The following is a 27,020-nucleotide window of genomic DNA, read 5'->3' on the forward strand; positions in this document are numbered from 1 at the left end:
AAAAAACACAATAAAATAGCCAACATTAAGGGATTGGTTAAATAATTTGTGGTAAATGCATTAATAAAATTCACTTGAAAATATGGTGTAAATCTATGAGTATTGAAGAAAATCATTTGTCTTTTTTTAAGTAAAAAAGCATATAAAATTGTTTCTTATATATAGGACTGAAGCCCTATATTTTGTTAAAAATAATGCTCTTAGGGGCGCCTGAGTGGCTCAGTCAGTTAAGCATCTGCCTCACATCAGGCTTCTTGCTCACTGGGGAGCCTGCTTCTCCCTCTCACTCTGCTGCTCCCTCTGCTTGTGCTCTCTCTCTCTCTCAAATAAATAAATAAAATTAAAATTAAAATATATACATATAATTTTAGTATACCTTGAGAAGAACATAGATAAATATATACAACACACACTTCCATAGAAAAAAGTCATGAAAAAATGTACATCAAAATGTAAATAGTTTTTATCTCTAGACAGATTTCCACATGAGTATATTTTCAGAATTTTCCACAATTTCATGCATTATTTATTTAATAAAAATGATAAAGGGGAAAAAGAAATTATATGAACAGATTACAGACATCTATCAATCTAGCATTAGAAGACTTAGTCTCAGCCCTACTAGCTATATGCTTTTAAAGTTAATTCACAATCACTGGGGATATTCAATTCTTTTTTTCAACATACTATCAAATAATAAAAGTTAAGTTTCAAAAGACCGTAAGAAGCAATTTATCTATTTCCCAAAGAGAGATTAAATGATAGAACCCATGTTTCTCAGTGTCTGGCTTAAAACAATTGCCTACAAGTGTTAGGTATTATTACTGAAACAAGAACTTTCAAATACATTTACTTGCTTGATCCCCACCAGCTCTGCTGGGGAGATAGGGCACGTATTACTGTTACCCCAGTTACAAAGACACAGAAACCAAAGCTCTCTGATGTTAGTTGGCTTAACTAAGATCATACAGCTGGTAAATAGAGAAGAAAACCCAAATCATCCATGCTCTAGTAACAGAACTACATTTTAACGCCTGTAAAAAAAAAAAGAATGACTTCTTTTCTATTGGTACCAATATCTGAGGTTGACAAACCTGGCCTTTTGTTATTTCTCTCTTATGTATTGCCACAAATTATTTTTTCTTCTACTCATCTTTTTTTCTAATTATTGCTATCTCTGCTTTCTCATCTTTTCTTCATTGCTCCTTCCTTTGTATTAGTTCTCCTTTCTTCCTGTGCTTTTCCAGCATGGTTGTTGCCCCCTGATAGCTATTTCTCATGGCTTTTTCTTCTACTCCACCCTGTATCTTCCTGCTCTTAAGTCATCTGTTTCCCTGCTGTGCGCCAGAGACAGATGGCATACCCACTTTGCTGAGTAGGCGTGCCACTCTGTGGAAAAACAGAGGGTAGAGGGAGTGGTGGTATGGATGGCAGTAAGTTAAGGTGTATTAATCCAACAATTTGCAAAATTTTAAATATGGCACCTAACGGCTGAGAAGGAATAGAGGCAGATAGCACAAAGAACAGGGCCAGATATATCATCATGTTAAATCAAGCTCTTATTTAAACTATTTTCAGTAGGATACTATATATATATACATATATATATATATATATATATATATATATATATATATGGATACATATAATGTAATATATATAAAGTACAGGTAGATTTTGATAAGCAAAGAGAAGTTAAATAAGAGTCAGACTGCCTAAGAAAGTCATCTAGATTTTGATTAAGCCAAAGTCCATGGGACTACATCAGGCAAAAATTAGATAGCAAACTAAATTTGCAGATAATTTAAGAACACAATGGAGTTACCTCATTAATCTTTGTGTTCAAGCAAATACATTCTAAGCTTAAATTGTTTAGTCTACAGACCCTCACTAAAATTAGCTAGAGAATCTGATCTTAGATATGAGAGAAAATAGTTTCAAAATATTCACATTTCTGTCCTATCCTTATACTTTTTTCCAAATCCTATTTTAAATTCAAATCTCATTTAAAATGATCTTTTTTCTATCTCATTTTATACTGTGAACATTAAAAATTAATAGCAATGAAACTGAGAATATTTCTAATAGTCCCATCCCCTCACAATGTATATGGAGATATCATTAAATAACAAAATGCACACATGAACACACACATATACAATGCACAAACAAATTTTAAAACTATAAAGCAGCTTAATATAGTAAAAACTCTATATCTAATATAAACATCTGAAAATTTGGGATAAATTATCTTCAAAATCTTTTTCACTGCTTCTAAAATAACACCAACAAAGGCTAATAGCAGAGATATGCTTAGTAAAAATGTGATGAAATTATCAGACACAAAAGTATCACAAAGCAAACCAAAATGGAAGTATCTCAAAGTAAACGTACATTTGATGACCTGTGGATAGAAGAAAACATTCCCATTCTTAGTATAAATAACTGGTTTTGCCTGTCCATCTGGCTGAAGTCCAACAAACAATCCTGGGCTTTTCACGGATTCCAGGCTTATAGATGCATTTTCCAAGTTCTTCTTAATTTTAAAATGACAGTCAGTATCTCCTGTGCCCTGTGATCAATATAATATGATTGCATAAATATAAGCAAACACCAAAGGGCAGAATTTAAAACCAGTCACTTCACAAGAATATAATTTTGCTTCATTTTCAAATCCTCATGACGAATACAGAACCTTTTTACATATATTGCATTAGGTGTTGCGCGCTGTTCCATAAGATCCAGGAACAGAGACCAGGTGTTTGGCTGAGGCAAGGGTGTATGCTTGGACAAAAGGCTCTGAGTAACAGAGGAGCTTCAACTAAGGAGAGTGCAGTGTATGCTCTGTATTTCATTTCAGAGTTACTAACCTCTATAGGTGAAAAGAGAATACTAAAATACGAAATTTTCCTTTTGAAAAATACTCCAAGGTAATGAAAAAGAGGGTAATTCTCACTGTAAGTCCATTTACATTTAAACATAAACCAATTTTCTGTGCTATTCCACATTTTCTGAATTGAAATTTTTTTAGATTTTATTTATTTATTTGAGAGAGAGAATGTGCACAAGTGGTGGGGTGGGCAGGGGAAGAGGGAGAAGCTGACTTCCTGCTGAGCAGGGAGCCAAACATGCAGGGCTCATCCCAGGACCCTGAGATCATGACCTAAGCTGAAGGCAGATGCTTAACCGACTAAGCCACCAAGGCACCCCTCTGAATTGAATTTTTACCAGTAAATAGACTTCACATAAATTACTCAAAGACTGTGTAACAAAACATTCAAGAATTAAGTGCCTAGGTATAATCTACATACCCTTCAGATCATCAAAATCATCTCTCTCCTTTTTAAAGACATATATCTTCTAATATTAGAAAATAATTCACCTTTTTCACCTTTAAGTGCTTTAAAAAAGTTTTTTATAAGATTTAGGAGTTCTAAAAAATAAGTTTGTGAAAATTAATTAAAATTTTCAAAGCAACTATTTTTTTATTTGTAAAAGATAATTATATTTTGATCTCTACCCTCAAAAGTGAGCTTCTTTTAGGTGAGAACCAAGTGTCTGTTGTCTGTTTCTCTCTCACAATATAAATATGACTCTTCTGTTCTTGTTATGGGTACAATAAAACTCTGGCTTTGATTTGTTCATAGCCAAGTAGAGCACATAACCATATATACTACTACTACTACTAATAATAATAATAATGGGATAAAGATGGTCTCCTTGGGTTTAAAGAGAAAAAAAGGAACTAAACTCAGGAGAATCAGGAAGGGCTTTCTGGAAGAGGTGAAGCTGAGTTAGTGCTAAATAAGAACTAAGCTAAGTAGAGGAAAGTGAGGGGTGGGAGGTAGGGAATTTCAGGCACGGGGCAGTATGAACAAAGGCCAAGAGGCAATAAGCAGTATGGTATGTATATGAACAAGCTTCTTGATGTTCTTGAGCAACAGAGAGAGGAAGGTGAATCCAGAAAGGTAGGATCAGTTTGTATGCAACATAGAAAGTCTAGCCTTATCTTAGACCATGGGATCCACTGAAGGATTTTAACTAGAGGAGTGATAGAGACAGATCTTAAATTATTTTCAGATAATTTCTTTAATGCCCCTTTAATGGCCCTCTAATACTCATTATCTACCCAATCAGTTACATAACCCTTTGTGGTTTTCTAGCAATGATTAGCAGAATCTTAATTCTTGCCTGTTCTTCAAATATGCACCTCTGGAGCTCCCTTTAATTATTATTTCTTAGAATAGAATTTATATTTTACAGCAGTTTTAGATTTACAGAAAAATTGAGAAGACAGTAGAGTTCCCCATATATCTGCACCTACTTTTTCCTATTAAAATATTGCATTATTATACATTTGTTACAATTAATGAACCAATGTTGATACATTATTAACTAATACTTTATTGATATTTCCTTAATTTTTAACTAATACCATTTTTCTGTCCAGAATTCCATCCAGGATACATTATATTTAGTCACCATGTCTCCAGGCTCCTCTTGGTCATGGGAGTTTCTTATATTTTCCTTGTTTTGATGACCTTGACAGTTTTGAGGAGTACTCATCAGGTATTTTGTAGGATGCCTCACTATTGGAATATGTCTGATGTCTTCCTCATGATTAGATTAGAGGTACGCGATATTTTGGGAGGAAGACCATATGAAAAGGTGCCATTTTCATCACATCACGTCAAGGGTTCATGCTTCCAACATGACTTAACACTCTTGATGTTGACCTTGATCACATGGTTAACGTAGTGTCCGTCAGGTTTTTCTACTGCAAAGTCACTATTTTTACCTGTCCCCCTTTTCATACTATACTCTGGGAAGAAGACACTATGTGCCACCCATACTTATAGGCAGGAGTTATGCTTCACCTCCTTGAGGGCAAAGTATTTTACATAATTTATCTGGAATTCTACATAGGAAATTCATCTCTTTTCCCCCATTTATTTATTTATTCAATCATTTATGTAGGTTATTATGGGCTCGTGAATATGTATTTTATACTTTGGGTTATAATCCCATACTATTTTATTCTGTTGTTCAAATTGTTCCAGGTTTGGCCATTGAGAACTTTCAGTTCTTCATAGGTGAAATGTCTCATAAGTGAATGTCTGTGTGTGTGTGTGTGTGTGTGTGTCTGTGTGTGTCTGTGTATATGTGTGTGTGTTGGCTGTTTTGAATACTTTCTTACTTTCTGGAACTACAAGATGCCAGAGGTTCATTTTGTATATTTCCTGCCCCAGTCCTAGAATCAGCCATTTTTCTAAGGAGCCTGGATCCTTTTATTAGAGAATGTTTTTAGAGACCAAGACCTGAGCACTAGATCTTCTTGTTGCTACTGGGGTGTTGTTTCTAGGCCCTCTCATCTAGCAGAGCAAAAAATATATGTTTATACTAATTCATGTATATGCATATATTTGTAAATATTTCTATATGCAGTCATTCACATTTATATTAAGCTAAACATGAGCTCATACTGATATCTCCAATTCTAATGGATTACAAATGGATCTTTCTAGCTTCCTCCCCTTGCTTATCTGTAAACTCCCACTCCAACAATGAGAAATTTGGTTCCCATTATCTGCCATCCATTTATGTAACTGTTCCATTCCAATATACATTTATAGTAGTATTAGACTGTTAACCAAACTCCCATGGGGAACAACTTTATCAACTAGAGTACAGTATTTATGTGCAGTTCCCATTTCCTTTTAGTCTTATCTACTCCACTCATTTCCAAAGATTCTTAGGTCAGTACCTTTTCCTCCTATCACTTTCATAAAGGTTGTTTCATATTTTTAACACAGATTTTTTTGTCATAGTCTTCATTCTTTTCTGGGATTCCCAAACCCCTTAAATAATTTTTTTTTAATTTGCACACAATAAGGCTCACTCATTGTGCTGTACAGTTCTATGGGTTTTGACAAATGTATAATGTATCTACCATTATAGTAGCATACACAATAATTTTATTGCCTTAAAGACTGCCTATGCTTTACTTATTCAACTCTTCCACCCACCCCTCAAACCTCTCACAACCACTGATCATTTTACTGTCTTTATAGCCTTACATTTTCCAAAATGTCATATAATTAGAATCGTATAATATGTACCCTTTTCATACTGACATCTTAAACTTAGCAATATGTACATAAGTTTTCTCAGTGTCTTTTCATGGCTGGAGAGTTCATTTATTTTTATTACTGAATAATAGCCATTATACAGATGTACCACAGTTTATCTATTTAACTACTGAAGGACATCTTGGCTGCTTCCAGTTGGTGATTATGAATAAAACTGCTATAAACATTCATGTGAAGGTTCAATTTTGTGAAAGGTATAAGGTCTGTGTCTAGATTTTTTTCATATGGACATCCAATTGTTCCAGCACCATTTATTGAAAAGCCTGTCCTTTCTCCATTGAAATGCCTTTGTTCCTTTATCAAAGATAAATTTACTGTATTTATGTGGGTCTATTGCTGAGCTCTATATTCTGTTCCATTGATCTGTCTATTCTTCAACCAATACCACACTGTCTTGAGAATTGCAGCTTTACACTAAGTCTTGAAGTTGGGTAGTGTCAGTCCTCCAGCCTTGTTCTTCTTCAGTATTTTGTTGGCTATTCTGGGTCTTTTGCCTTGCCATATAAACTTTAGAATCAGTTTGTTGATACCCATAAAATAGCTTGCTGATATTTTGATTGAGCTTGTACTGAATCTATAGACCAAGCTGGGAAGGACAAACAACATTCAGTCTTCCAGTCCATGAATATGGAATATTTGTCCATTAATTTAAAATCTCCAAGGGACACCTGGGTGGCTCAGTTGGTTAAGGTCTGCCTTTGGCTCGGGTCATGATCCCAGGGTCCTGGGATCGAGTCCCGCATCAGGCTCCTTGCTCAGCGGAGAGCCTGCTTCTCCCTCTGCCTGCCGCTCCCTCTGCTTGTGCCCTCTCTCTCTCTTTCTCTGACAAGTGAATAAATAAAATCTTTTTAAAAAATAAAAAATAAAAATAAAATAAAATCTCCCTGATGTCTTTCATCAGAGTTTTATATTTTTCCACACATAGATCTTATATATATTTTGTTAGATTTATCCCTAAGCATTTCTTCTTCTTTTGGTGCTAATGTAACTGATGTTGTGTTTTTAATTTCAAATTCTAATTGTTCATTGCTAGTATTTAAGAAATCAATTGACTTTTTTAAAAAAGATTTTATTTATTCATTTGAGAGAGAGAGAGAGAGACAGAGAGAGCACAAGCAGGGGGAGAGGCAGGCTCCTTGCTGAGCAAGGAACCCGATATGGGGTTTGATCCCAGAACCTGGAGATCATGACCTGAGCCGAAGGCAGATGCTTAACCATCTGAGCCACCCAGGTGCCCCTTGACTTTTGTATATTAATCTTGTAAACTGCAGGCTTGCTATAATCACTTATTAGTTCTAGAGCTTTTTGTTGATTCTTTGGGGTTTTTTACATAAACAATCATGTCATCTGCAAACAAAGACAATTTTATTTATTCCTTCCTAATCTGTATATAGGCTGTTTCCTTTTCTTGTCTTATTGAATTAGCCAGGACTTCCAACACAATATTAAATAGGAGTGGTGAGATGTATATCCTTGCCTTATTCCTGACCTTAGTGCAAAAGCATCCAGTTTCTCACCATTATGTACAATATTAGCTATAAGTTTTTTGTAGATATTCTTTATTAAATTGAGAAAAATTCTCCTCTTTCCCTTGTTTGTTGAGGCTTTTTTAATTTTATTTTCACCATCAGTATTCAATCAGCCATTAAGACCCACTAACCAGTCCACAACAATACCTATCAAATTTCATTCAAACTTTAGTTTCATAGTTACTTCCCAAACTTCAGACCCATACCATGTCATGCCTGGATCACTACAACCACTAACTGAAGTGAGGATATTTGTGGATTACTAAACCAATATGTTTTCATTGATAATTGTTACAACACTCTCCCACCTACTGGATCAATGTGCTCATTGTGTCATGGGTAAGTTGAATCCAGCCCAGAACAAATAAATTTTTGCTCAACTTTGAGATTCCAAATAGAAGGATTTTAAGAAATTTAAACCAAATAAGAAATCAGAAGTTTGCAAAACCAAGCTTTATTGAAAGATAACATAGTTGCTAAAAGAAATTCCAAAATTGGACTTTTATATCTAGAGCCAAGACTGAAGGACTGGATACCATAGAGTTTAAATGATGAAGCTACTGAAAAGGTAAATACCATGTATGACATAGTAGAAATTTTTATCCCACAAGAAAAAGAAAAGCCCATCTGATACTAGAAAGAGGAGCCTGGGGTAAAAATGGGCTAAAGAGAGAACTGGATATCCTTATTCAAACCCCATTTGGGGTTAATTCTTGGTATAGCAAAGAAATAAGGGGCAGCAAAATTTTCATTTACTTTAGGGGAGAATCTCAAGAATGGAGGGACTATCCCAGGAAATTTTACAAATTTCCCTTAGAGCATCCAGTATTCAGTACCAGAGAAACATGGCGCCATCCAGAAGGTGAATTAGAAATGTCTGAGGGAGGAATCTTAGAAGACACTGATACAGCTTATCTTATCCACAGCTCACATGGAGACATCAGGGGATCCAGAAGTTACCTCATACCCCAATGGCAGGTTCAAGTACTGAGAAGACTAGTGACCTGGAAGAAGGCTGAACTTGGTACAAGTTGGTAAAGGGTTGGAAATCTTGAGACCAAACCAGATAGGTATCTCAAGCCCCATGATATTGCCCAAAATGTTCAGACTACAATATGAGCCTCATTTGAAATTATATAATATTGAGATGTCCAAGGATAAGCCAAATCAGCCACACTGCAGGGAGAGTAGTGTGGGACTGAAGAAGAATGTATGTCCAGTGGCCCTTCTTCATGACTTTTTTTTCTAAAGCTTTGCACCCAGGTACCATCCAAGGAGAAAGGAAAGAGAAAGGAAAAAAAAAAGAAACCCTGACTTATTATTGAGCTATAAAGAACTAATCTTAGAACTGGATAGAAACCAAGATATATAAAAGCATTATTTTGGCTGAAAAAAAAAATCAATCAACTGAACTAAGCATACTGGAACATGCCAGAACTATTAGTGTACTTTAGGGCAAATTGTGGGCTTTTGAATCAAACTATTTCATATATTTCGATGTTAGAAATATTTCATATTTCTCATTGTTATTCCTGTAGACTTTAGGTTCTCCATAAACTAGCCCCTCTTTTATATAGAGGCCAGATTTATGAACTTCAATATTATTACAAGCCCACCATCTCCCCAAACTTAAAATAAATATTCTATTAAAAATGGATGGTGTTTTACATTAAAGATCTCAAGCAACTACCCATGACTCACACAACTGAAAACCCTTTCCCAAACATATCTCTTTCCTTTCCAACATGGAACTTGATACTTAACCTCCATTAATGCACTTTCACACTGTGGTGTTATTATCTGTTTACATTCTTCTTTCCCCTTCTAGATTGCAAGTTCTCTGAGGGCAAGGGCATGTCTTATTATATCTACTGTAGCATTAGCAATGGATACATTTTCTGCCTTTCAGTAGGAACTCAATAAATGTTTGTTAATTCTTCAAAAAAAAGTTCTCTTTTTTACCAATTTCTAACCTTATAATTTGTTCATGTCTTTCCCTCTCTTTTTTGATAGTGAAAAATGGGATTATTTCCTGTAAATTCACCATTCCAGGGGATGGGGTTCAAGACACACTACCCCAAAATATGGCACATTAGAATACTGAAATTTCAAGCTGAAAGAATCTGTAAAATGGCAGGGGCAGGAAGGATTTTTCTGACCTTCCCCTGAAGCAGGTCATAAAATTCTAATGTGAGAGGTGCCTTCCTTATACCACTGAGAAAAGAGCATCCTTATCTCCAAAGACAGAGGGATGCTGAGAGGAACTTGAATAAATAGGCCTTGCTGTTTCCTCCAATTTACTACACTTAGCTCATACCCTATTTGGTCTTATCTCATTTTTCTACAACTCTCCAATCTTCATCAAAACTAGCATTGAGACATCCTGGTTTAACATCCTGGAGTACTTCCAGTCTTCATTTCCTTAAAAAGGATCCTGTGCCATGTACAACTTATATTAAATAAATATGTATGCTTTTCTCATTGGTCTGTCCTTTGTTATAGGGGTCCCAATTGAGAACTTAGAAAGGTTTTGGAAAAAGATATTTTTCCTCTCCTATACAAGAAATTTCTCCTGACTCACCTACCCTGCTCGAATCAATCTGCCTCTCCTGAGCTGTCATATAAACTATAACTTGAATTGGATTACTATTTTGTGATTGTAATCTAGATCACTGATTGTGCATATTTGTTCCCTCCAATAAACTGTAAACACCTGAGGAATAATATCCCTTTTGTAACTCTCCATTAAATACAATTAGTGAAAAGAATGAAAATAAAATTTAATATAACTAAATTTCAAAACAATAAACCTTTAGAGATTCCTTTATTCCCTCTTTTCTTCTTTCATTTAAACATCTGTTTTAGATTCTTAATTAGAAAGAACAGACAGGGTTACCAGAGGGGCGGTGGGGGGGGGGGGATGGGTTAAATAGGTGATGGGGATTAAGTCATACACTTTTCATGAACAGCACCAGGTGATGCATGGAATTATTGAATCACTATATTGTACACCTACAACTAATATAACTATGTTAACTAACTGGAATGAAAATTAAAACTTTAAAAACTAAAAAAAAAATAAAAATCTCTTTTTTATCCCTAACCCAAATGAAATGGAGATGGGAAATAAAAGAAAATATGTGGGTTCTAGATGTAAAAGGGTCTTCCTACATATCAAGAACAAATACCAGGGGAACCTGGGTGGCTCAGTTGGTCAAGCGTCTGCCTGGGGCTTAGGTCACGATCTCAGGTACTTTTGAAGTTCACAGTCCAGGGGCATAGGCTCACTAAAAGCATGATTTATCATTATTTACTTAAACCTAAGTAAGTCTTTTACTGAATTTTATACTTTTCAGCCCACTGGTCTAGCCTTGTGTACCAAGCCCATCTATACAACTTCTTAAAAATATGAATTACCTTGAACTTTTTAGTTATGTACATGTGTAGGAAAGAGGAAAGTTAAATAAATTTGTAATGAGAGTATCTTTCCTAGTTTCTGCAAACTAAACTCTTACCTATGAACAAGAATCCTGCTACTGTGGGGTATGTCAATGTGTGTATATCTTTCCTTGGTACCCTGATCACTTTTTAGCTTGTTTTTCCAACAATTCTTACATCTCTTTTTCCTTTACATTGATTCTTAGTGATGAGTGCCACCCATGTTTTGAGGCTTGTTTTTCTTCTTTAAATTAACAACTTCACAATTGTCCCTAGTGAACTGCATAATGTTTGTTGCTAACTTGAATCTTTACTACATCAACGTCTATTAAAGTGATTTACTCCTACAGCATAATAATTTCATAGTAACAGAGACATTTGTTATAGGATCAGCATCACTTGATTTAAACATAGGTATGTTTGCCTATAAGAAATGTTTTTAAATATACAGTGGCAGATACATTGGAATCATTAATGTTTTTATTCAATTCAATCTATACAATGAACATTTGTTGAGTAGCTATCTGGACTGAGGCACTATGAGGTTTTTAAGGTATAATAATATAAGCATGTATTACCATTTACCTTTGAATGCATCTTAAATCCTTTTGGAAATTGTAAACATTCCTTACCATAGCCTCTAAATATATGGAGAGGCTAACTAAATAAAGGAGGCTAAATAAAGGAGAAAAGCTAAGATAATTATTACCATTCTGTTTTCAAGAGTAATGTCATTCCAGCCTAATGATTTCTGTTCAGATACAGTGAAAATGAAAAATAAAATATGCCTGATTTTTATGCATTAACATAGTATCTTAAGAGCAAAAAATCTAAGTCAGACAACCACATCAATGAGTCACTAAACAAATTTTAAAGAAAACACTACAATGGAAATAGCAGAAGCAAAATACAAATAATGAAAGTTCTGTGAAGGCTCTTCTCTACAAAAGTACCAAAGTAAAGGTTAAACATCAATGTTGTTTAAGTGGTAAATACCATTAAGTGATAGCCTCAGGGTCCTCCAACCCTCAGTTAATTACATGGGTCTGGTATACACAAAACAAGTGGATACATGGGCTCCACAGGAGGAGCCCTATCTGACCTCAATGTCCCCTGACAGTGTTTGGGGGAGACCACAGCCAAGGGGCCAATCCCAAAGAAAAGCTAGAATAGGACTGATCTGGACTGTGCCTAATGGATAAAAGTATTAAATCTAGAATAGAAACTCTTCAACCCTGGCCAATCTTTTAGTAACTACATAAAAGGAGTGATTGATTAGTTCATTTACACGGAACAGTTTGGGATAAGACATGCTATTGTTGTTTTCTTACCTTATTATTTATTTTGCTGTATGAGCTTAAGGGTTAAGGGATGTCATTACAAATATAAGGGCTAGTCCAGCCTTTGCTACACAAGAAATAATCAAAAATATTAATCCTTCTCTCTTTGCTTTCTTTGCTGATCTTGTTACAATTATCAGGAAATCCACCTTTGGCAAGAATAGTGCACATTTGTATAGGATTTACACAGGATTCAGGAGCCCCTGGGTTCATGGAAAGGCTCTTCAAAATTTCAAGTCTTTTAACAATAACTTTTCCAATGCTTCATTTTTCCAAGAACAAGCTTGGAATTTCTAACAGAAATACCAGGAAACTAAAGAACGCTACAAAATGTTTGAGCTTCGATTTTAGGAGGCAAGTGAACAAATGTAACAGATCTATAAGTATGTCATAGGCTAGGAAGACCTCCAAAATCTTACCTTAACTGGATATTTTTACCAATTTTTTTTTTTTTTAAACGGGGGAGGGCAGAAGGAGAAGGAGAGAATCTTTAGCAGGCTCCACACCCAGTGCAGAGCCTGATGTGGGGCCTGATCTCACAACCCTGAAATCATGACCTGAGCTGAAATCAAGAATCAGACAGGACACTTAACTGACTGAGCCACTCAGGTGCCTGGTTTTTACCAATGCTTTAAAAAAAAAAAAAACAAAACAGTAACAAGATTTCCTCTGCAGCCTTCAAGGAATACACACACCTCACCTTCTGTGTGTTGCGGGGGGTGGGGGGGTGTTTGTTATTGAACTGGTACACATTGGTAGAGCCATGGCCATTTTTTAAACACTGAAATCTTTCCATTTTAGATGGTACATAGCTGTGGTTTGAGTCCCTAGTTCCTCCTGATTCTCTGGCTATTCTAGTATGAGACAGCCTCTGGAGGTCATGGCCCACTGCTGGGGTGGGGGGAGGAGGAATGGATCTGAGCAGAAGAAATGGCACCCCAATAACATGGCCAGCAATGCCTCATCCCCATCATGGACCCCAAGGCTCCTGTGCTCCTTGTTCTTCCTTTCAGACCTCCTCCCCCTTACTAGTCTCTTTTCCATTCACCTCCTGCTTCATACTTGTGTGTTGCCTCACAGGGGCATGATCTAAAAGGAATGTCCTTAACCCTCTGGTTAAATGACATGCAATCAAGTTGTGGCATGCCAAAAAGGCCTAGAGAATCTCTGTGTTATGCTCTAAAATGGCCTGAATTTCTTTTTAATGTTTTAAATATCAAATTCCATGTAATCAAACCATTTATGTTCCTTCACCTTTGTCAATAGATCCCACTGGGTTCCACATTTTGGCTCTCTCCATCTTAAAGCAAATAGAACAAATGCCTGTTTTTTTTTTTTCAAGTTATGAAACATCTTTAAGAAGAAGCGATACTGGGTTTGAAACTTGAATACATGATTGGCTTCATCAGTTCCAAAGCACACAGGAAAATCTGAACTTAGATTTTCTTTTTTTTTTTTTAAAGATTTTATTTATTTATTTGACAGAGAGAGACACAGCCAGAGAGGGAACACAAGCAGGGGGAGTGGGGGAGGGAGAAGCAGCCTTCCCGCCGAACAGGGAGCCCGATTGTGGGGCTCGATCCCAGGACCCCCGGATCATGACCCAAGCTGAAGGCAGACGCTTAACAACTGAGCCACCCAGGCGCCCCTGAACTTAGATTTTCATCCCAAGAAGTCCATCAGGGAGGGAAAGGAAAGGAGGTTCCTACTGTTGATGCATAGTACAGGCTAAGAAGACACAATTTCAGACTCAATCACTCATCTAACAAGCTCTCAACAAGATGGGTTCTAGGAAAATTGCTGAAAAAGAAAACTTTGTTTTTGTGTTGTGAATGACCTCCCCTCTGTGTATAGGGACTCTGGTCTCCTCATGGGGGTCAACCCAGCTTTTCCATCTGGGTATCATGAATCCACCAAAACAGGGGCTTAGGAGGCAGACCAACCTAGACTGACTTGTGGCTCTGATACTGGCTGGTGGGGTCTGGGAAAGTTATGTAACCAGGCTCACATTTAGCTTCTTCATCTGAAGAATGAGCATGCCAATAGTTTCTCTGTGACAGAATAATAATTCTACATATTAATCTGTAAGTTTCCACCCATCTTCCTGTGTTCACAAAATTCTTTCTATTGAGTACCAAGAACTTCTCCAATTCCCTCAGCCTAATCAGATAGAGATGAATCACTCATAGCACAAACAAAAAGAAATAGAAGTAAAAAGCATGAGTACTTAGTGTAAGGCAGCAAGATTCAAGATTCTGCTATACACTTGCAGAGGAAATGGAGGGACAAGATAAGCAGACACTGTGAAAGAGATGGAAGAGACAGGGCTCACACAGACTGGAAAGAGAGAATAGAAAAACCATGAAAATCACTATCCAACTTGAGTAAGAGGCAGCTAAACCAAAGGTGACTGAGCAATGAGCTATCCTCTTGGTTGATATCTAGAGAAGATACAAATTTCCAGTGTTGGCTCATCTTCTATTTTGGAGTGACATTTATTTAGCTACAAACTCTCCCTAGCAACTTCAAGACACACATACCCCAAAACGTGTGTCATGCGGTGATGTACTATCTGTCTCATGGTTCTGGACACTCGCATGAATCCCAGAAGAGAAAGGCTCGTATACTTTGTGGATGCTGGTGATATGAAGGGAAAGCTACTTCCTGATCCTCCTCCTATAGGATGATGGAGCATTACATGAAATCGTACTCTCAGCTAGTCTGACCATAGTAGTAATGTTACCTGTTTTTAATCTGAATTAGTTCACTTATCAGTTTAAAGAGCATAAGCATGACACTCTGTCTGTTAAGCATGGATTCTTAATGGGCTATATCCCATTTCACAATGCTCTTGTGAATCAAAGATGCTAATTATGTGTGTGTGTATGTGCTTTTCTCTTTTGCACTCTGAACATCAGTACAGCTCACCAGATACAGGCTTGCCAGTCTGCAGCAAAGGCAAGGGCCCAAAGAATGTTGAATAGTCTAAACCTTCCCTCTCCTCACCCCCAGAAGCTCAGGCAAACTCTCCCACATAACTAGATGTCATACTGGTAAGGTAAAGAGGGAGAGGAGGCAGCCCTGAGTTTAATCTAAAAGATACAGTTTGAACTAAATTGTTTCAAACAAGAACAGAGGAACAGAGGATTAACAGTCAAGTTAAATGTGTAATCTTACATGCCCTTCAACCCATAGAAGAATTATGATATATAAAATGTGTTATGTTAGTTGCCTTCCATATCCCATCTTAAGTCAAGATGTTAAAGAAGAACCCCCAATATTTAGAATTTAAAATTACTTCCTTACTCAAAATATAGGTTTCCGCTGGCAGAAATTCAGGCAACCAAAAGAAGCAGTAAGGAAATATTGTTGAGCTGGGACTTTCTAGAGCCTTGGTTCTCAAAGAGTGGTTTGCAGACCAACATCATTAACAACAGCTGAGAGCTTATTAGAAATGCAGATACACAGGTCCTACCACCATCTATCTGAATTAGAATCTGCTTTATAATAAAATTCCCAGGTGATTTGTGTGCACATTACATTCCAGAAGCAATGTCTAAAGGGTCAGAATCCTTCTCTAATCATACCAAGAATGTGGCTGCCCTCCTCACTTTTTAATAAGTCAAGGGAGACCATCATATATAACATCCAATTTCCAAAATGTTTATAGGTTAAAACTAAAATAAAAAAAAAAAAAAAACACTCAGAAAGTGCCATTCTCATATCTATCATTGGCAAATGTCTTAAACATTTGCTGAGAAAAATACAAGCAGATGCTTACTGTTCCATCACACTGGCCATCCCTAATCCTCAGATACATCCGTGCGTTTTTCACACTTTCGAACATGCAAATACCAGAGCTGATTTTATGCACTTTCCAGTAGGATTTTTCAGACTGACTTCCCGCTCCAGTGCAGCTCCCATCAGGCTGGAGGCACAGGGCTTGGCACAGGCTCGTAGCAAGTAGAACCACAGCACTGTTGAGGAGCACACCCTTCAGAACAACAAACAGAACAGAAGGCAGTAAATAACAAGCTCATGTTTTGCTAAAAGAAGATGGCAGTAGAGTTCATTCTCTTACAGAAGCTGTAGTGATCAAAATCTTATCAGAAACTTGTTGGCTAAAAGTAAGCAAAATAAGGAAGTAAATAATTTAACTGCTATGCAAAACTAAAAATAAAAGGTTCTCTGGCTGATTCATTGTAATTTACATCAACCATTATTTATTGAGTGTAAGAGTCACCATCAGATGCTATAGAGATTTAAAAAGTATACAAAACACAAACATTTATCTTAAGAACTCTACAATCAAGATGAACAAATAATTATAATAGTAATACAAAGCAGAATAAAAACAGAGTACTACAAGTGTACCTGAATTATGGGATGCACCATATGGATATTAGTTCAATGTATATATGTAGGAATGAATGAATGAAAAGAGTTATCAACTATAACTAAGGTATATTTAAGTAAATCCTAGGCAATCAATAACTTAAAGAAGAAGATGTAAAAAATTCTTGAAGGTTTATAGAGGAGGGGGTGGGGGGATGGGTTGGCCTGGTGATGGGTATTAAAGAGGGCATGTATTGAATGGAGCACTGGGTGTTATACACAAACAATGAATCATGGAACACTACATCAAAAACTAATGATGTAATGTATGGTGATTAACATAACATAAAAAAAAAGAATACACTAACACTGTAGAGAAATAAAGTACATAAATACATAAGTCACAGAAGACAAAATACAAATGGCAAATAAACATAAAAAAGGTAATTCACAGTAGTTTATTACTCTAAAAATTGTCATAGTTTTTTCTAAGGACCATGCTCAACACTAAGGTCAACTAGGTGGATACTCTCCTACACTGCTAAAGGAATTGGGTAGTAAAGAAATTAAGGGAAAAAAGAGACAAAAAAACAGACTCTTAAATACAGAGAACAAACTGGTGGGAAGTGGGTAGGAGGATGGGTGAAATAAAGGGAATTAAAAGTACACATATTTGATGAGCACTGAGAAAAGTACAGAATTGTTAAATCATTATATTGCACACCTGAAACTAATGTAACACTGTATGTTAATTATACTTCAATTTAAAAAAAGAAAGAAATTAACTTTACCCACAGAAGTCTGGCTTTTGCCTTCGGATTCTGAAACGTAATCTCTAAACCTTTGGATTGTCAGGTTTGACAGGAGTTTTTTGTTTGCCTGATGGCCTTGGGCCAGCCATATAAAATGTGATTTCAGGGGCAGCTTTGAGTCACAAGATGTCACCTGACCTCCTGAGAGGCTGGAGACTAGGATCATCTGCATGTACTTCTTTTATGATTGAACCCCAATAAAGACTGGGCACCAAGGCTCAGGTGAGCTTCCTGGTCGACAATACTCCATGCATATTGTCACATATCAATGCTGAGAAACTAAAGCTGTCCTGACTCTATGGGGAGAGGACAACTAGAAGTTGCACCGTTTGGTATTTTTCTTGGATTCTGCCCTATGTGTCTCTTCCCTTAGCTGATTTTAACCTGTATCCTTTCTCTGTGATAAACCATAACCATGAGTATGACAACTTCCAGTGAGTTCTGAGTTATTCTATTAAATTATCAAAACTTGATAGTGGTCTCAAGGACCCTGGAACTCTGAAGTTTGTGTCAGAAGTGAAGGTAGTCGTGTAAACTGTCCCCTCTAACTTCACAGTTGGTTTAACTTCACAGGATTATAATTACTACATTTCTGGAAGGAAAGTTGGCAGTATGTTCCCATAGTCTTAAAGGCTTCATATTCTTACCCTTAAATTCAATTTCACATCATCTAACTTAGAAAATGATAAAATATTGGCCAAAGACATATGTCAAAGTATATTTTGCAGTAACATATATAGAGTGGTAAAATGAATAGATTAAGATTAAACATCCATTCTCTTAACATATATTGCATTATTTGTTTCAGAGGTACAGATCTAAGGGAAGAATGAAGGGGGGGAAATTGGAGGGGGAGACGAACCATGAGAGACAATGGACTCTGAAAAACAGACTGAGGGTTCTAGAGGGGAGGGGGGTGGGAGGATGGGTTAGCCTGGTGATGGTTATTAAAGAGGGCATGTTCTGCATGGAGCACTGGGTATTATGCACAAACAATGAATCATGGAACACTACATCAAAAACTAATGATGTAACGTATGGTGATTAACATAACAATAAAAAATTTTTTTAAAAAAATTAAATTTAAAACATTAAAAAAAAGATTAAACATCCAGTGATTAAATAAATAAATAAATAAACACATATACATAATCATATACCTTATGTTTGGGTATTATGCAACCATTAAAAATCATGTAAGACTGATAAATCATAGACCTGTACCTCTGAAACAAATAATACATTATAAAGCAATTTTTTTTTTTAAGATTTTATTTATTTGTGAGAGAGAGAATGAGAGACAGAGAGCATGAGAGGGAGGAGGGTCAGAGGGAGAAGCAGACTCCCTGCTGAGCAGGGAGCCCGATGTGGGACTCGATCCCGGGACTCCAGGATCATGACCCAAGCCGAAGGCAGTCGCTTAACCAACTGAGCCACCCAGGGGCCCCAAATAATACATTATATGTTAAAAAAAAAAGATAGTAGGAAGGGAAAAATGAAGGGGGGAAATCAGAGGGGGAGATGAACCATGAAAGACTATGGACTCTGAGAAACAAACTGAGGGTTCTAGAGGGGAGGCAGGTGAGGGGATGGGTTAGCCTGGTGATGGGTATTAAAGAGGGCACATATTGAATGGAGCACTGGGTGTTATACGTAAACAATGAATCATGGAACACTACATCAAAAACTAATGATGTAATGTATGGTGATTAACATAATATAAAATAAAATTTTAAAAAATCATGTTATTTTGGGAAAAAATAATAATGTAATGGAGTGTTTATTATATGGTAAGTATAAAAAGTTTTGAAGACAAACTGACCTTGATTTTAATCATGATCTACCATTTACTAGTTATGCTATACTAGTCAGATTTTTAACTTCTCTGAAAATCTTTTCTTCATGTTTAAAATACAGATAATATCTCTCCGTACTTTTAGGATGATTAAATATAGTTTTGTATGTGGTAAAGCTCTCGGTAAAGTGCTTGGCACAAAATAGGCAATCTCATAAATTATATTTATTATATTATTATGATAACAATAATATTTTAAAGATAAATTCATAAACACATACTATAAAGAAAGAAGCATAAAATGATCACACATATACAACACTCAAAGACTGTAAATATTCTAATTGTTAGAAAAGTTAAATATATACATTTGACTCCCAATGTAAGAGTTTCTAAATTTTTATTTAGAATTCCCACATTTACACCATTTCTAGTTTTAACTTCCAAATTCAATTGAATATAGGATGTTACTCCTACCAGTTTCAGTGCTGCTAAAGCTAAGATCCTTATTGCTTTTCAAAGTTTGGGTAAATAGAATGGCAATAGGCATCAATGCCACCTAGTGGGAAGAGATCTGATTACTCTTTAATGACTCAAGAGTTTCCCTCAATAGAGCAAAAGAAAGTAGGTATTTAGCAATATACACTTTAATGACTTTCCACCATTTTACCTTGACAAAAACCACAAATTCTTTTGAAAGGTCTGCATAGCCTGCTGATGACTCATCAGCTATTTTGCCATGATGATCAAAAGTAACTATGTGACCAGGAACCAGTGCTGACTCAAGAAGTGCACAGCGGTTGGGCTGATAAAGAACCCGCAGCTCAGTGCAGGCTCCACCACTAGCCTGAAAGGAAAACAAACAAACAAACAAACAAACAAAACACCTCTTAATTAGCAATAGAAAATAATTAAATTTAAAATGTTTGGACATTATATGTACGTACAGGTCTACTCCACTCTATAGAATCCTTGTATTATCTATCACATGCTTTTGTAATTTAATTGTTTTGATTCTCCAGCCTGATTTCCAGTGTTTTGTTCCAAGAACTTCCTTCTCTTGATTTCTCAGAACCCATGGTAGAGTATTGGATAACAACAAAAAAACTTCAGTGGCAGGATATTTTAATGAGTTATTAATATGTATTTTATTGTTTATTTTTCATTTCTTCATTTGTATCCTCCTAACCCAAGACTATTTTGGACTAAAGGCTGAAATTAAAAGACACGCATTACTAGGCTTTACTTCCAAAAAACTAAACAAATCAAGGAGGTTATGCTACAAGGAAACATTCCTGATTCAAGGTACTATTTGAGATTTTACCCCCATTTCCCCTCATTACCTTGGGGAGTGCAAAAGAGAAAAGCACACACACACACTCTCACCAACCTAGTAGGATAGGGGCTTGGAAGTAGATTTAATTTGATTTTAGAAAAATAAAGTAATGGGACGTTTCTCAACCCCTTGACTTAATTGAGTAGATTCCATATCTACTACATTCATATTTATAAGCACTTACTAAGACTAGGACCTGTACTAACTGAGCAGAATATGCTAAAAAGTATAGCACAGGATGACTTGCTAAGTCCAGAGCAGAGGAGAAAAGACTTCATGAAGAAAATTTGACTGATTATCACTTAGCCTGAGTTTCAGGCCTACAAATTACATAAGCTTTTTTTCAATAATTATTATTTTCCCTTATGTTAAATAACATGCTATGAGTCAAAAATCATGTAATATTGGGGCACCTGGGTGTCTCAGCTGGTTGAGCGGCCAACTCAGTTTCGGTTCAGGTCGTGATCTCAGGGTTGGGGGATAAAGTCCTGCAAGGGGCTCTGCACTCATGTAGAGTCTGCTTGTCCTTCTCTCTCTCTACTCCTCCCTCCACTCACGCTCTCTCTCTCTCTCTAAAATAAATAAATAAAATCTTAAAAATAATCATTTAATATTATATAAAATTATATGAGGAAGCTATAGCATGAGTGCTAGAATCAGAATGCCTGTGTTCAATTCCTGCTTTCACATTTACTACCTATGTGACCTTGGGCAACTCAATCCATCTACCTGTCATGTTCCTCTTCTGTTAAATAGGGATAATAATGGATTCTCAGTGATGGATTCTCTCAGAGGGTAGATATAAAGACTAAACGTTATAACACATATTAAACATTTGGAACAGTGCATGACAGTTATCCTATGCTGTCTCATTTTTCAAAATAAAAAGCATGCATATATTTTTTACAACAGCTTTATATATTAAAAGCTACTTTTCAAACTTAAACCAAGCAATATAAAGTACACTTAGGTGAAATTGTTATTATTTTTTCCCTAATAATATGCTCCCTGAAGGGGACTTTGAGAAATCAGATCATCTCCTTTTGGAGGCTTATTTAGTATTTTGAATGTTATCAGAAAAGTGGTCTACTTTTTCTTGTCTAAATTTTAGTTGCTGAAATTTGGGACCATTTATGCATCAGAATCTCAAAACTTAGTGAGACAAAACAGAATAATGAAAATGGTGAAAGTAAAAGCCAAAGGAAATACAATTTGATCTTATAAAAATATATTATATGTGGATACAATACTATTGTTATGTGACAAAAAGGAAAATTACTACATACCATTCCAGTGACATTGCTGTTGTCAACAGCAAGAGAAAGATGTCTCATTTCATGACTTTGGAAAATGCATATATTTCCTTTGTTGAAAATAACATCAAAGAGACCTGGAAAACATCTTAGGTATTAGAAAATAATTCATGCTTTTAAAGTGCTTTCTCTTATTCAATTACACATTGAAATCTCCTAATAATATATTTTATATCTCTCAGTTAAATGTTTTGAATTAGTCAAAAGGTAGAATGCCAATAACCTTTGATTATCTATAAGTTGTTTGGCAATTTGCTGGAGTTTCCATGGAAAATCCCGAATGCCTTTCCATGCTAATTGGTAAGCACCTGAGACAAGCCCAAAAAATAACACCTGATGGAACTGATTCCAGGATGATAAATTATCCTGGTATAAAAAACCATTTCCATTCTCTAAATCTCAGGGACTTGAGGTAAAATAAAATAACACATTATAATATAATAATGCATTATACATACATATGATTTGAGCATTAGTGACTAGTTTGTATGATGATTATGTCATCATATATTTGATTGTTTTCAATATACTTTTACATATCTTTTTATCTTATAATTTATGCTTCCTGAAATCATGAATTTTTGTCTACTCTGTATATAGCTATAGAACTGCACTTAGAGCAGTGCCTACAACATAGTAACTGCTCAAGAAATATTCTTTAAATAAGTTAATTAGATCCCCATAGCCTATGCAATAGGTACTACACACACACATACACACACATACACACACACACACACACAACTATCCTTATCTTGCAAATAAGGGAATCAAGACTCAGAGAGGTAAGGTACTTTCCCAAGATCCCTGCCTAGTCACAGAATGGAAATTGAACCCAGGACCTCAGATCTTAACCCAGTGGTCTTTCCAATACCAATAATCCTTCCTTTAGTACTTACAAACAACAAATTTTCAGGAATCCACTCTTGTAACAATAAGAAATAAAGACCATTTTTCCTTTTACAAATAGGTGATTCTCAAAAAATGATAAGTCAAACAAGCCAGATATAAAGGAATGCATATTGTGTGTTTTATTTTACAGAAAGCACAAAATATAGGCAATACATTGGACTCACTGGAGCACCAATGTATAAAAATATATATAAGGCTAATATTAACAGATCTAAAGGGAGAAACTGAAGGACTACAATAATAGTAAGGAACTTTAACACCTGACTTATATCAATGGATAGATCTAAATAAATCTAATCTAAATAAAATCTAAATAAAAAATCTAAATCTAAATCTACATAAAAAATCAATAAGGAAACACTGGCCTTAAACAATACATTAAAACAGATGGACATAATAGACATATACAGAACATTATATTCAAGATCAACAGAATACATAGTCTTCTCAAGTATACACAAAACATTACCTAGGACAGATCACATGTTAGGCCACAAGTCTCAATAAATTCAAGAAGATTAAAATCATATCAAGCATCTTCTCTATAATAATATAAAATTAAGAAATCAATTACAAGAAGATAACTGGAAAATCCACAAACATCTGATGATTAAACAACATGCTACTGAAGCAATGTATTAACCAATGTATAATCAAAGAAATCAAAGAAGAAATTTAAAAAAATAATAACTAGAGACAAATGAAAGCAGAAATACTACCTATCAAAATTTGGGGTTTTCAGCAAACATGGTTCTAAGAGGGAAGATCATAGCAATACAGGCCTAACAAAAAACAAGAATGTCTCAAAAAATCTAACTTCACATCTAAAATCTAGATGTATGATTCTAGTTCTGGCTCTAGCAATAGAGAGTTCAATCATTCATTCAACCACTGGTTATTAAGCACCTACTATGTGCAGGAAATATTTTTCAGTTGTAACCTACATAAAAATTCTCAATCTTCTTATCTCTAAAACATTATTATTTTTAAAAACAAGGGGTAGGTGGCTGGAGAGGAAGTGGGTGGGAGGATGGGGTAACTGGGTGATGGGCATTAAGGAGGGCACGTGATGTAATGAGCACTGGGTGTTATATGCAACTGATGAATCACTGAACTCTCTGAAACTAATAATATACTACATGTTAATTGAATTTAAATAAAATTAAATTAAAAAAAATAAAGTAACATAAAAAAAAGAAAATATTAAAAAGAAAAAAAAACAAGGGGTAGGGATGCCTGGGTGGCTCAGTCAGTTAAGCATCTGCCTTCGGCTCAGGTCATGATTCCAGGGTCCTGGGATCGAGTCCTTGCTCAGTGGGGATCCTGCTTCTCCCTCTGCCTGCTGCTCCCCCTGTTTGTGCTCTCTCCCCCCCGGACAAATAAATAAATAAAATCTTTAAAAATAAAAAAAATAAAAACAAGGGATAAATCTTTAAAATCTTAAAGCTCCTGGCTAATTCTAACATCCACTGGATCTAATCACACTAATATCATCAAAACAAACTAATTGCCAAAATCCAACAGAAGCATCTTCAGTCCTTATTTCATTTTGCCTTTCTACTCCATTTGAACCTGTGGGCATCTTTTGAAACTTCACAATCTCCCACCTCACTAACTTCCTTCTCAGTTTCCTACTTCATTCTCAGTTGTCCTCTTCATGCATAGGGTTCTCTGCTAAGGTGATTAACCTTCCCACTCTTCCCTGGCTCCCTGAGAAGTTTATTTTAATAATCCATAAAGTGATAAGTCCCAAATCAACATCTCAACCACTCATCTTTCCCTCAACATCAGCTCATATGTATGATTTACTGTTAAACATAAACAACTGGATAACTCACACGCACTTCAAACTCAATATATGCAAACTAGAGCTCCTAATTTTCCACATATTCTTTTTTTTTAAGATTTTATTTATTTATTTGACAGAGAGAGAGACAGCCAGAGAGGAAACACAAGCAGGGGGAGTGGGAGAGGGAGAAGCAGGCTCCCGGCTGAGCAGGGAGCCCGATGCAGTGCTCGATCCCAGGACCCTGGGGTCATGACCTGAGCTGAAGGCAGATGCTTAATGACTGAGCCACCAAGGCGCCCCAATTTTCCACATATTCTTAGCTTCCAATGTACTCCTCCTAAATCTTCTGTATTTCCTACCTTAGTCAGTGACCCCCATCAAGGACTTAATCACCCAAACCAGAAACCTAAGAATAACCTTTTCCGTTAATACTCCTTTATCAATAAATGATGAAACCCTGCCAATTTTATCTCCTAGAAATTCTTCAAATCCATTCTCTCTTCTCTATCAATATTCCCACTGAAGTATTTTAGGTCCTCATCATCTTCTGTTTGACATACTACAAGAGGCTTCTAACTGGTCACTCTTTCTCTAATTTTTCTGCACAGCCTCAAATCTGGCCTCCACTTAGCCACCAAAGTATTTCTATTCTACTTCAAATCCGTTAATGGTTATCTCCCACCGTAGGAGAGAATAAAAGAAGTTGTTTTCAGACATACACTGGCCCTTCTCTCCCAGACCTTTTAAAGAGGTCACAGATCAGTCATGGAAGAATTACAGTTTTAACTTATAAAATGCAGTAGATATCTTTTGGTTACTAGCAGACTATTGATATTCTTATAGTAGTGAGGTAAAGTGTTTAAAACATGTTTTGTGGTCTCTAGAGTAAAGCATCAGATTAAACACTCTCTATTGCAACACTCAAAATTCATTTTGGATCTACTGCTGGATTCTGAGTTAAGAAATTCAGCAATTTACAATACAAAATAGCCCTGATTTTCTGAAGACTGATAAAAGTGTTAATCATCCCTCTACATATCAACTTAGAGTTAGAGGATGTCATAGAGAAAAGTGAGCTGCCACATCCCCACTATGAATGTGTATTTCCAAGACATCCAGAGTCCTCTTCTTCCTTTACATCTCCTTTCCCTAATCTTTCCTAATTCAGAAACTGAAGTTCACTTTAAACAGGACTGAATAAGACAACATCCATTCTAGAGCATATTCTTTTTCAATCTAAAGCCAAAGAGGTCCTTCAAAGCACTCTCATAAAATAGAGGGGCAAAGCCAATGGCTCCTTGATTTCAGAGAAGTGTAGCTAGGATATAGTAAGAGCTGGAGCAGAAGACAAAGTGGCCAATATATATTCAGTGCTATACTCTTTAAATAATAAACTTTTTTCCATTTCCTTTATTAGGATATAGTAGCAGAGAGCCAGGCAGATAAAATAATGGCAGCTAATCACCATCAGATATTCACTAGAAATAGGGCTTAAAATATGTAGATCAACTACTAACAATAATCTAAGAGAAGAATTCTATTAGTACCTACACAGATAGGTTAAAACACCAGAAACAATCCAAAGAAGGGGTAAGTTCTAGAAATGGCTATATGTTTTGTTATTCAAAAAAAAAAAAATGGAGAATAACAAGTACAAGAACTTTTTTTAAAGTTGCAACACAAGGAAAAACGGGCATTACCCACCTTGGTATACCATATAAACTATTTAATAAGGAAACAATGAAAAATTACAGAAAATTCTGTCTTCAAAGTCCTGAGAAGATTCTAGCTATATCTCATATGAAATAATTCTCCTTAAATTCCTACTTCCCACTTAATTGTAACCGAAATGAAATTATCAAGTATGCATTAGAAGTACAATTACCATATAATTTTTGAGATACTTTTGAGAATAAAAAGGGGTGCCAATCAGATGGAATACAGATATAAACAGGCAAACTAGAGTGTATGGTGCTCTTAACTTATGTTATGCTTTACACAAGAAAAAGACCTTAGCCTTACATTTTAAAATTGGAGAGCAAGTGTGTGTTCATGTTTCAGGCTTATATAAAAGTTAAAGTGTGCATTTTTTATTATTAACTCTGCTTTAATGACAAAAGTGTAATGAGTCTAAGACACTCATGTACCACGGATAAGAGTATAAACTGATATAACTCTTCTGCAAAGAGATGGGGCAATCTGTAAAAAGAGCCTTAAAATTCTCTTTATATTTAAGTCAACAACAGGAGGAAAACTGGAAAATTAACAAATA

Source organism: Halichoerus grypus, chromosome 5, assembly GCF_964656455.1.
Source record: "Halichoerus grypus chromosome 5, mHalGry1.hap1.1, whole genome shotgun sequence".
NCBI classification, from domain to species: Eukaryota; Metazoa; Chordata; class Mammalia; order Carnivora; family Phocidae; genus Halichoerus; species Halichoerus grypus.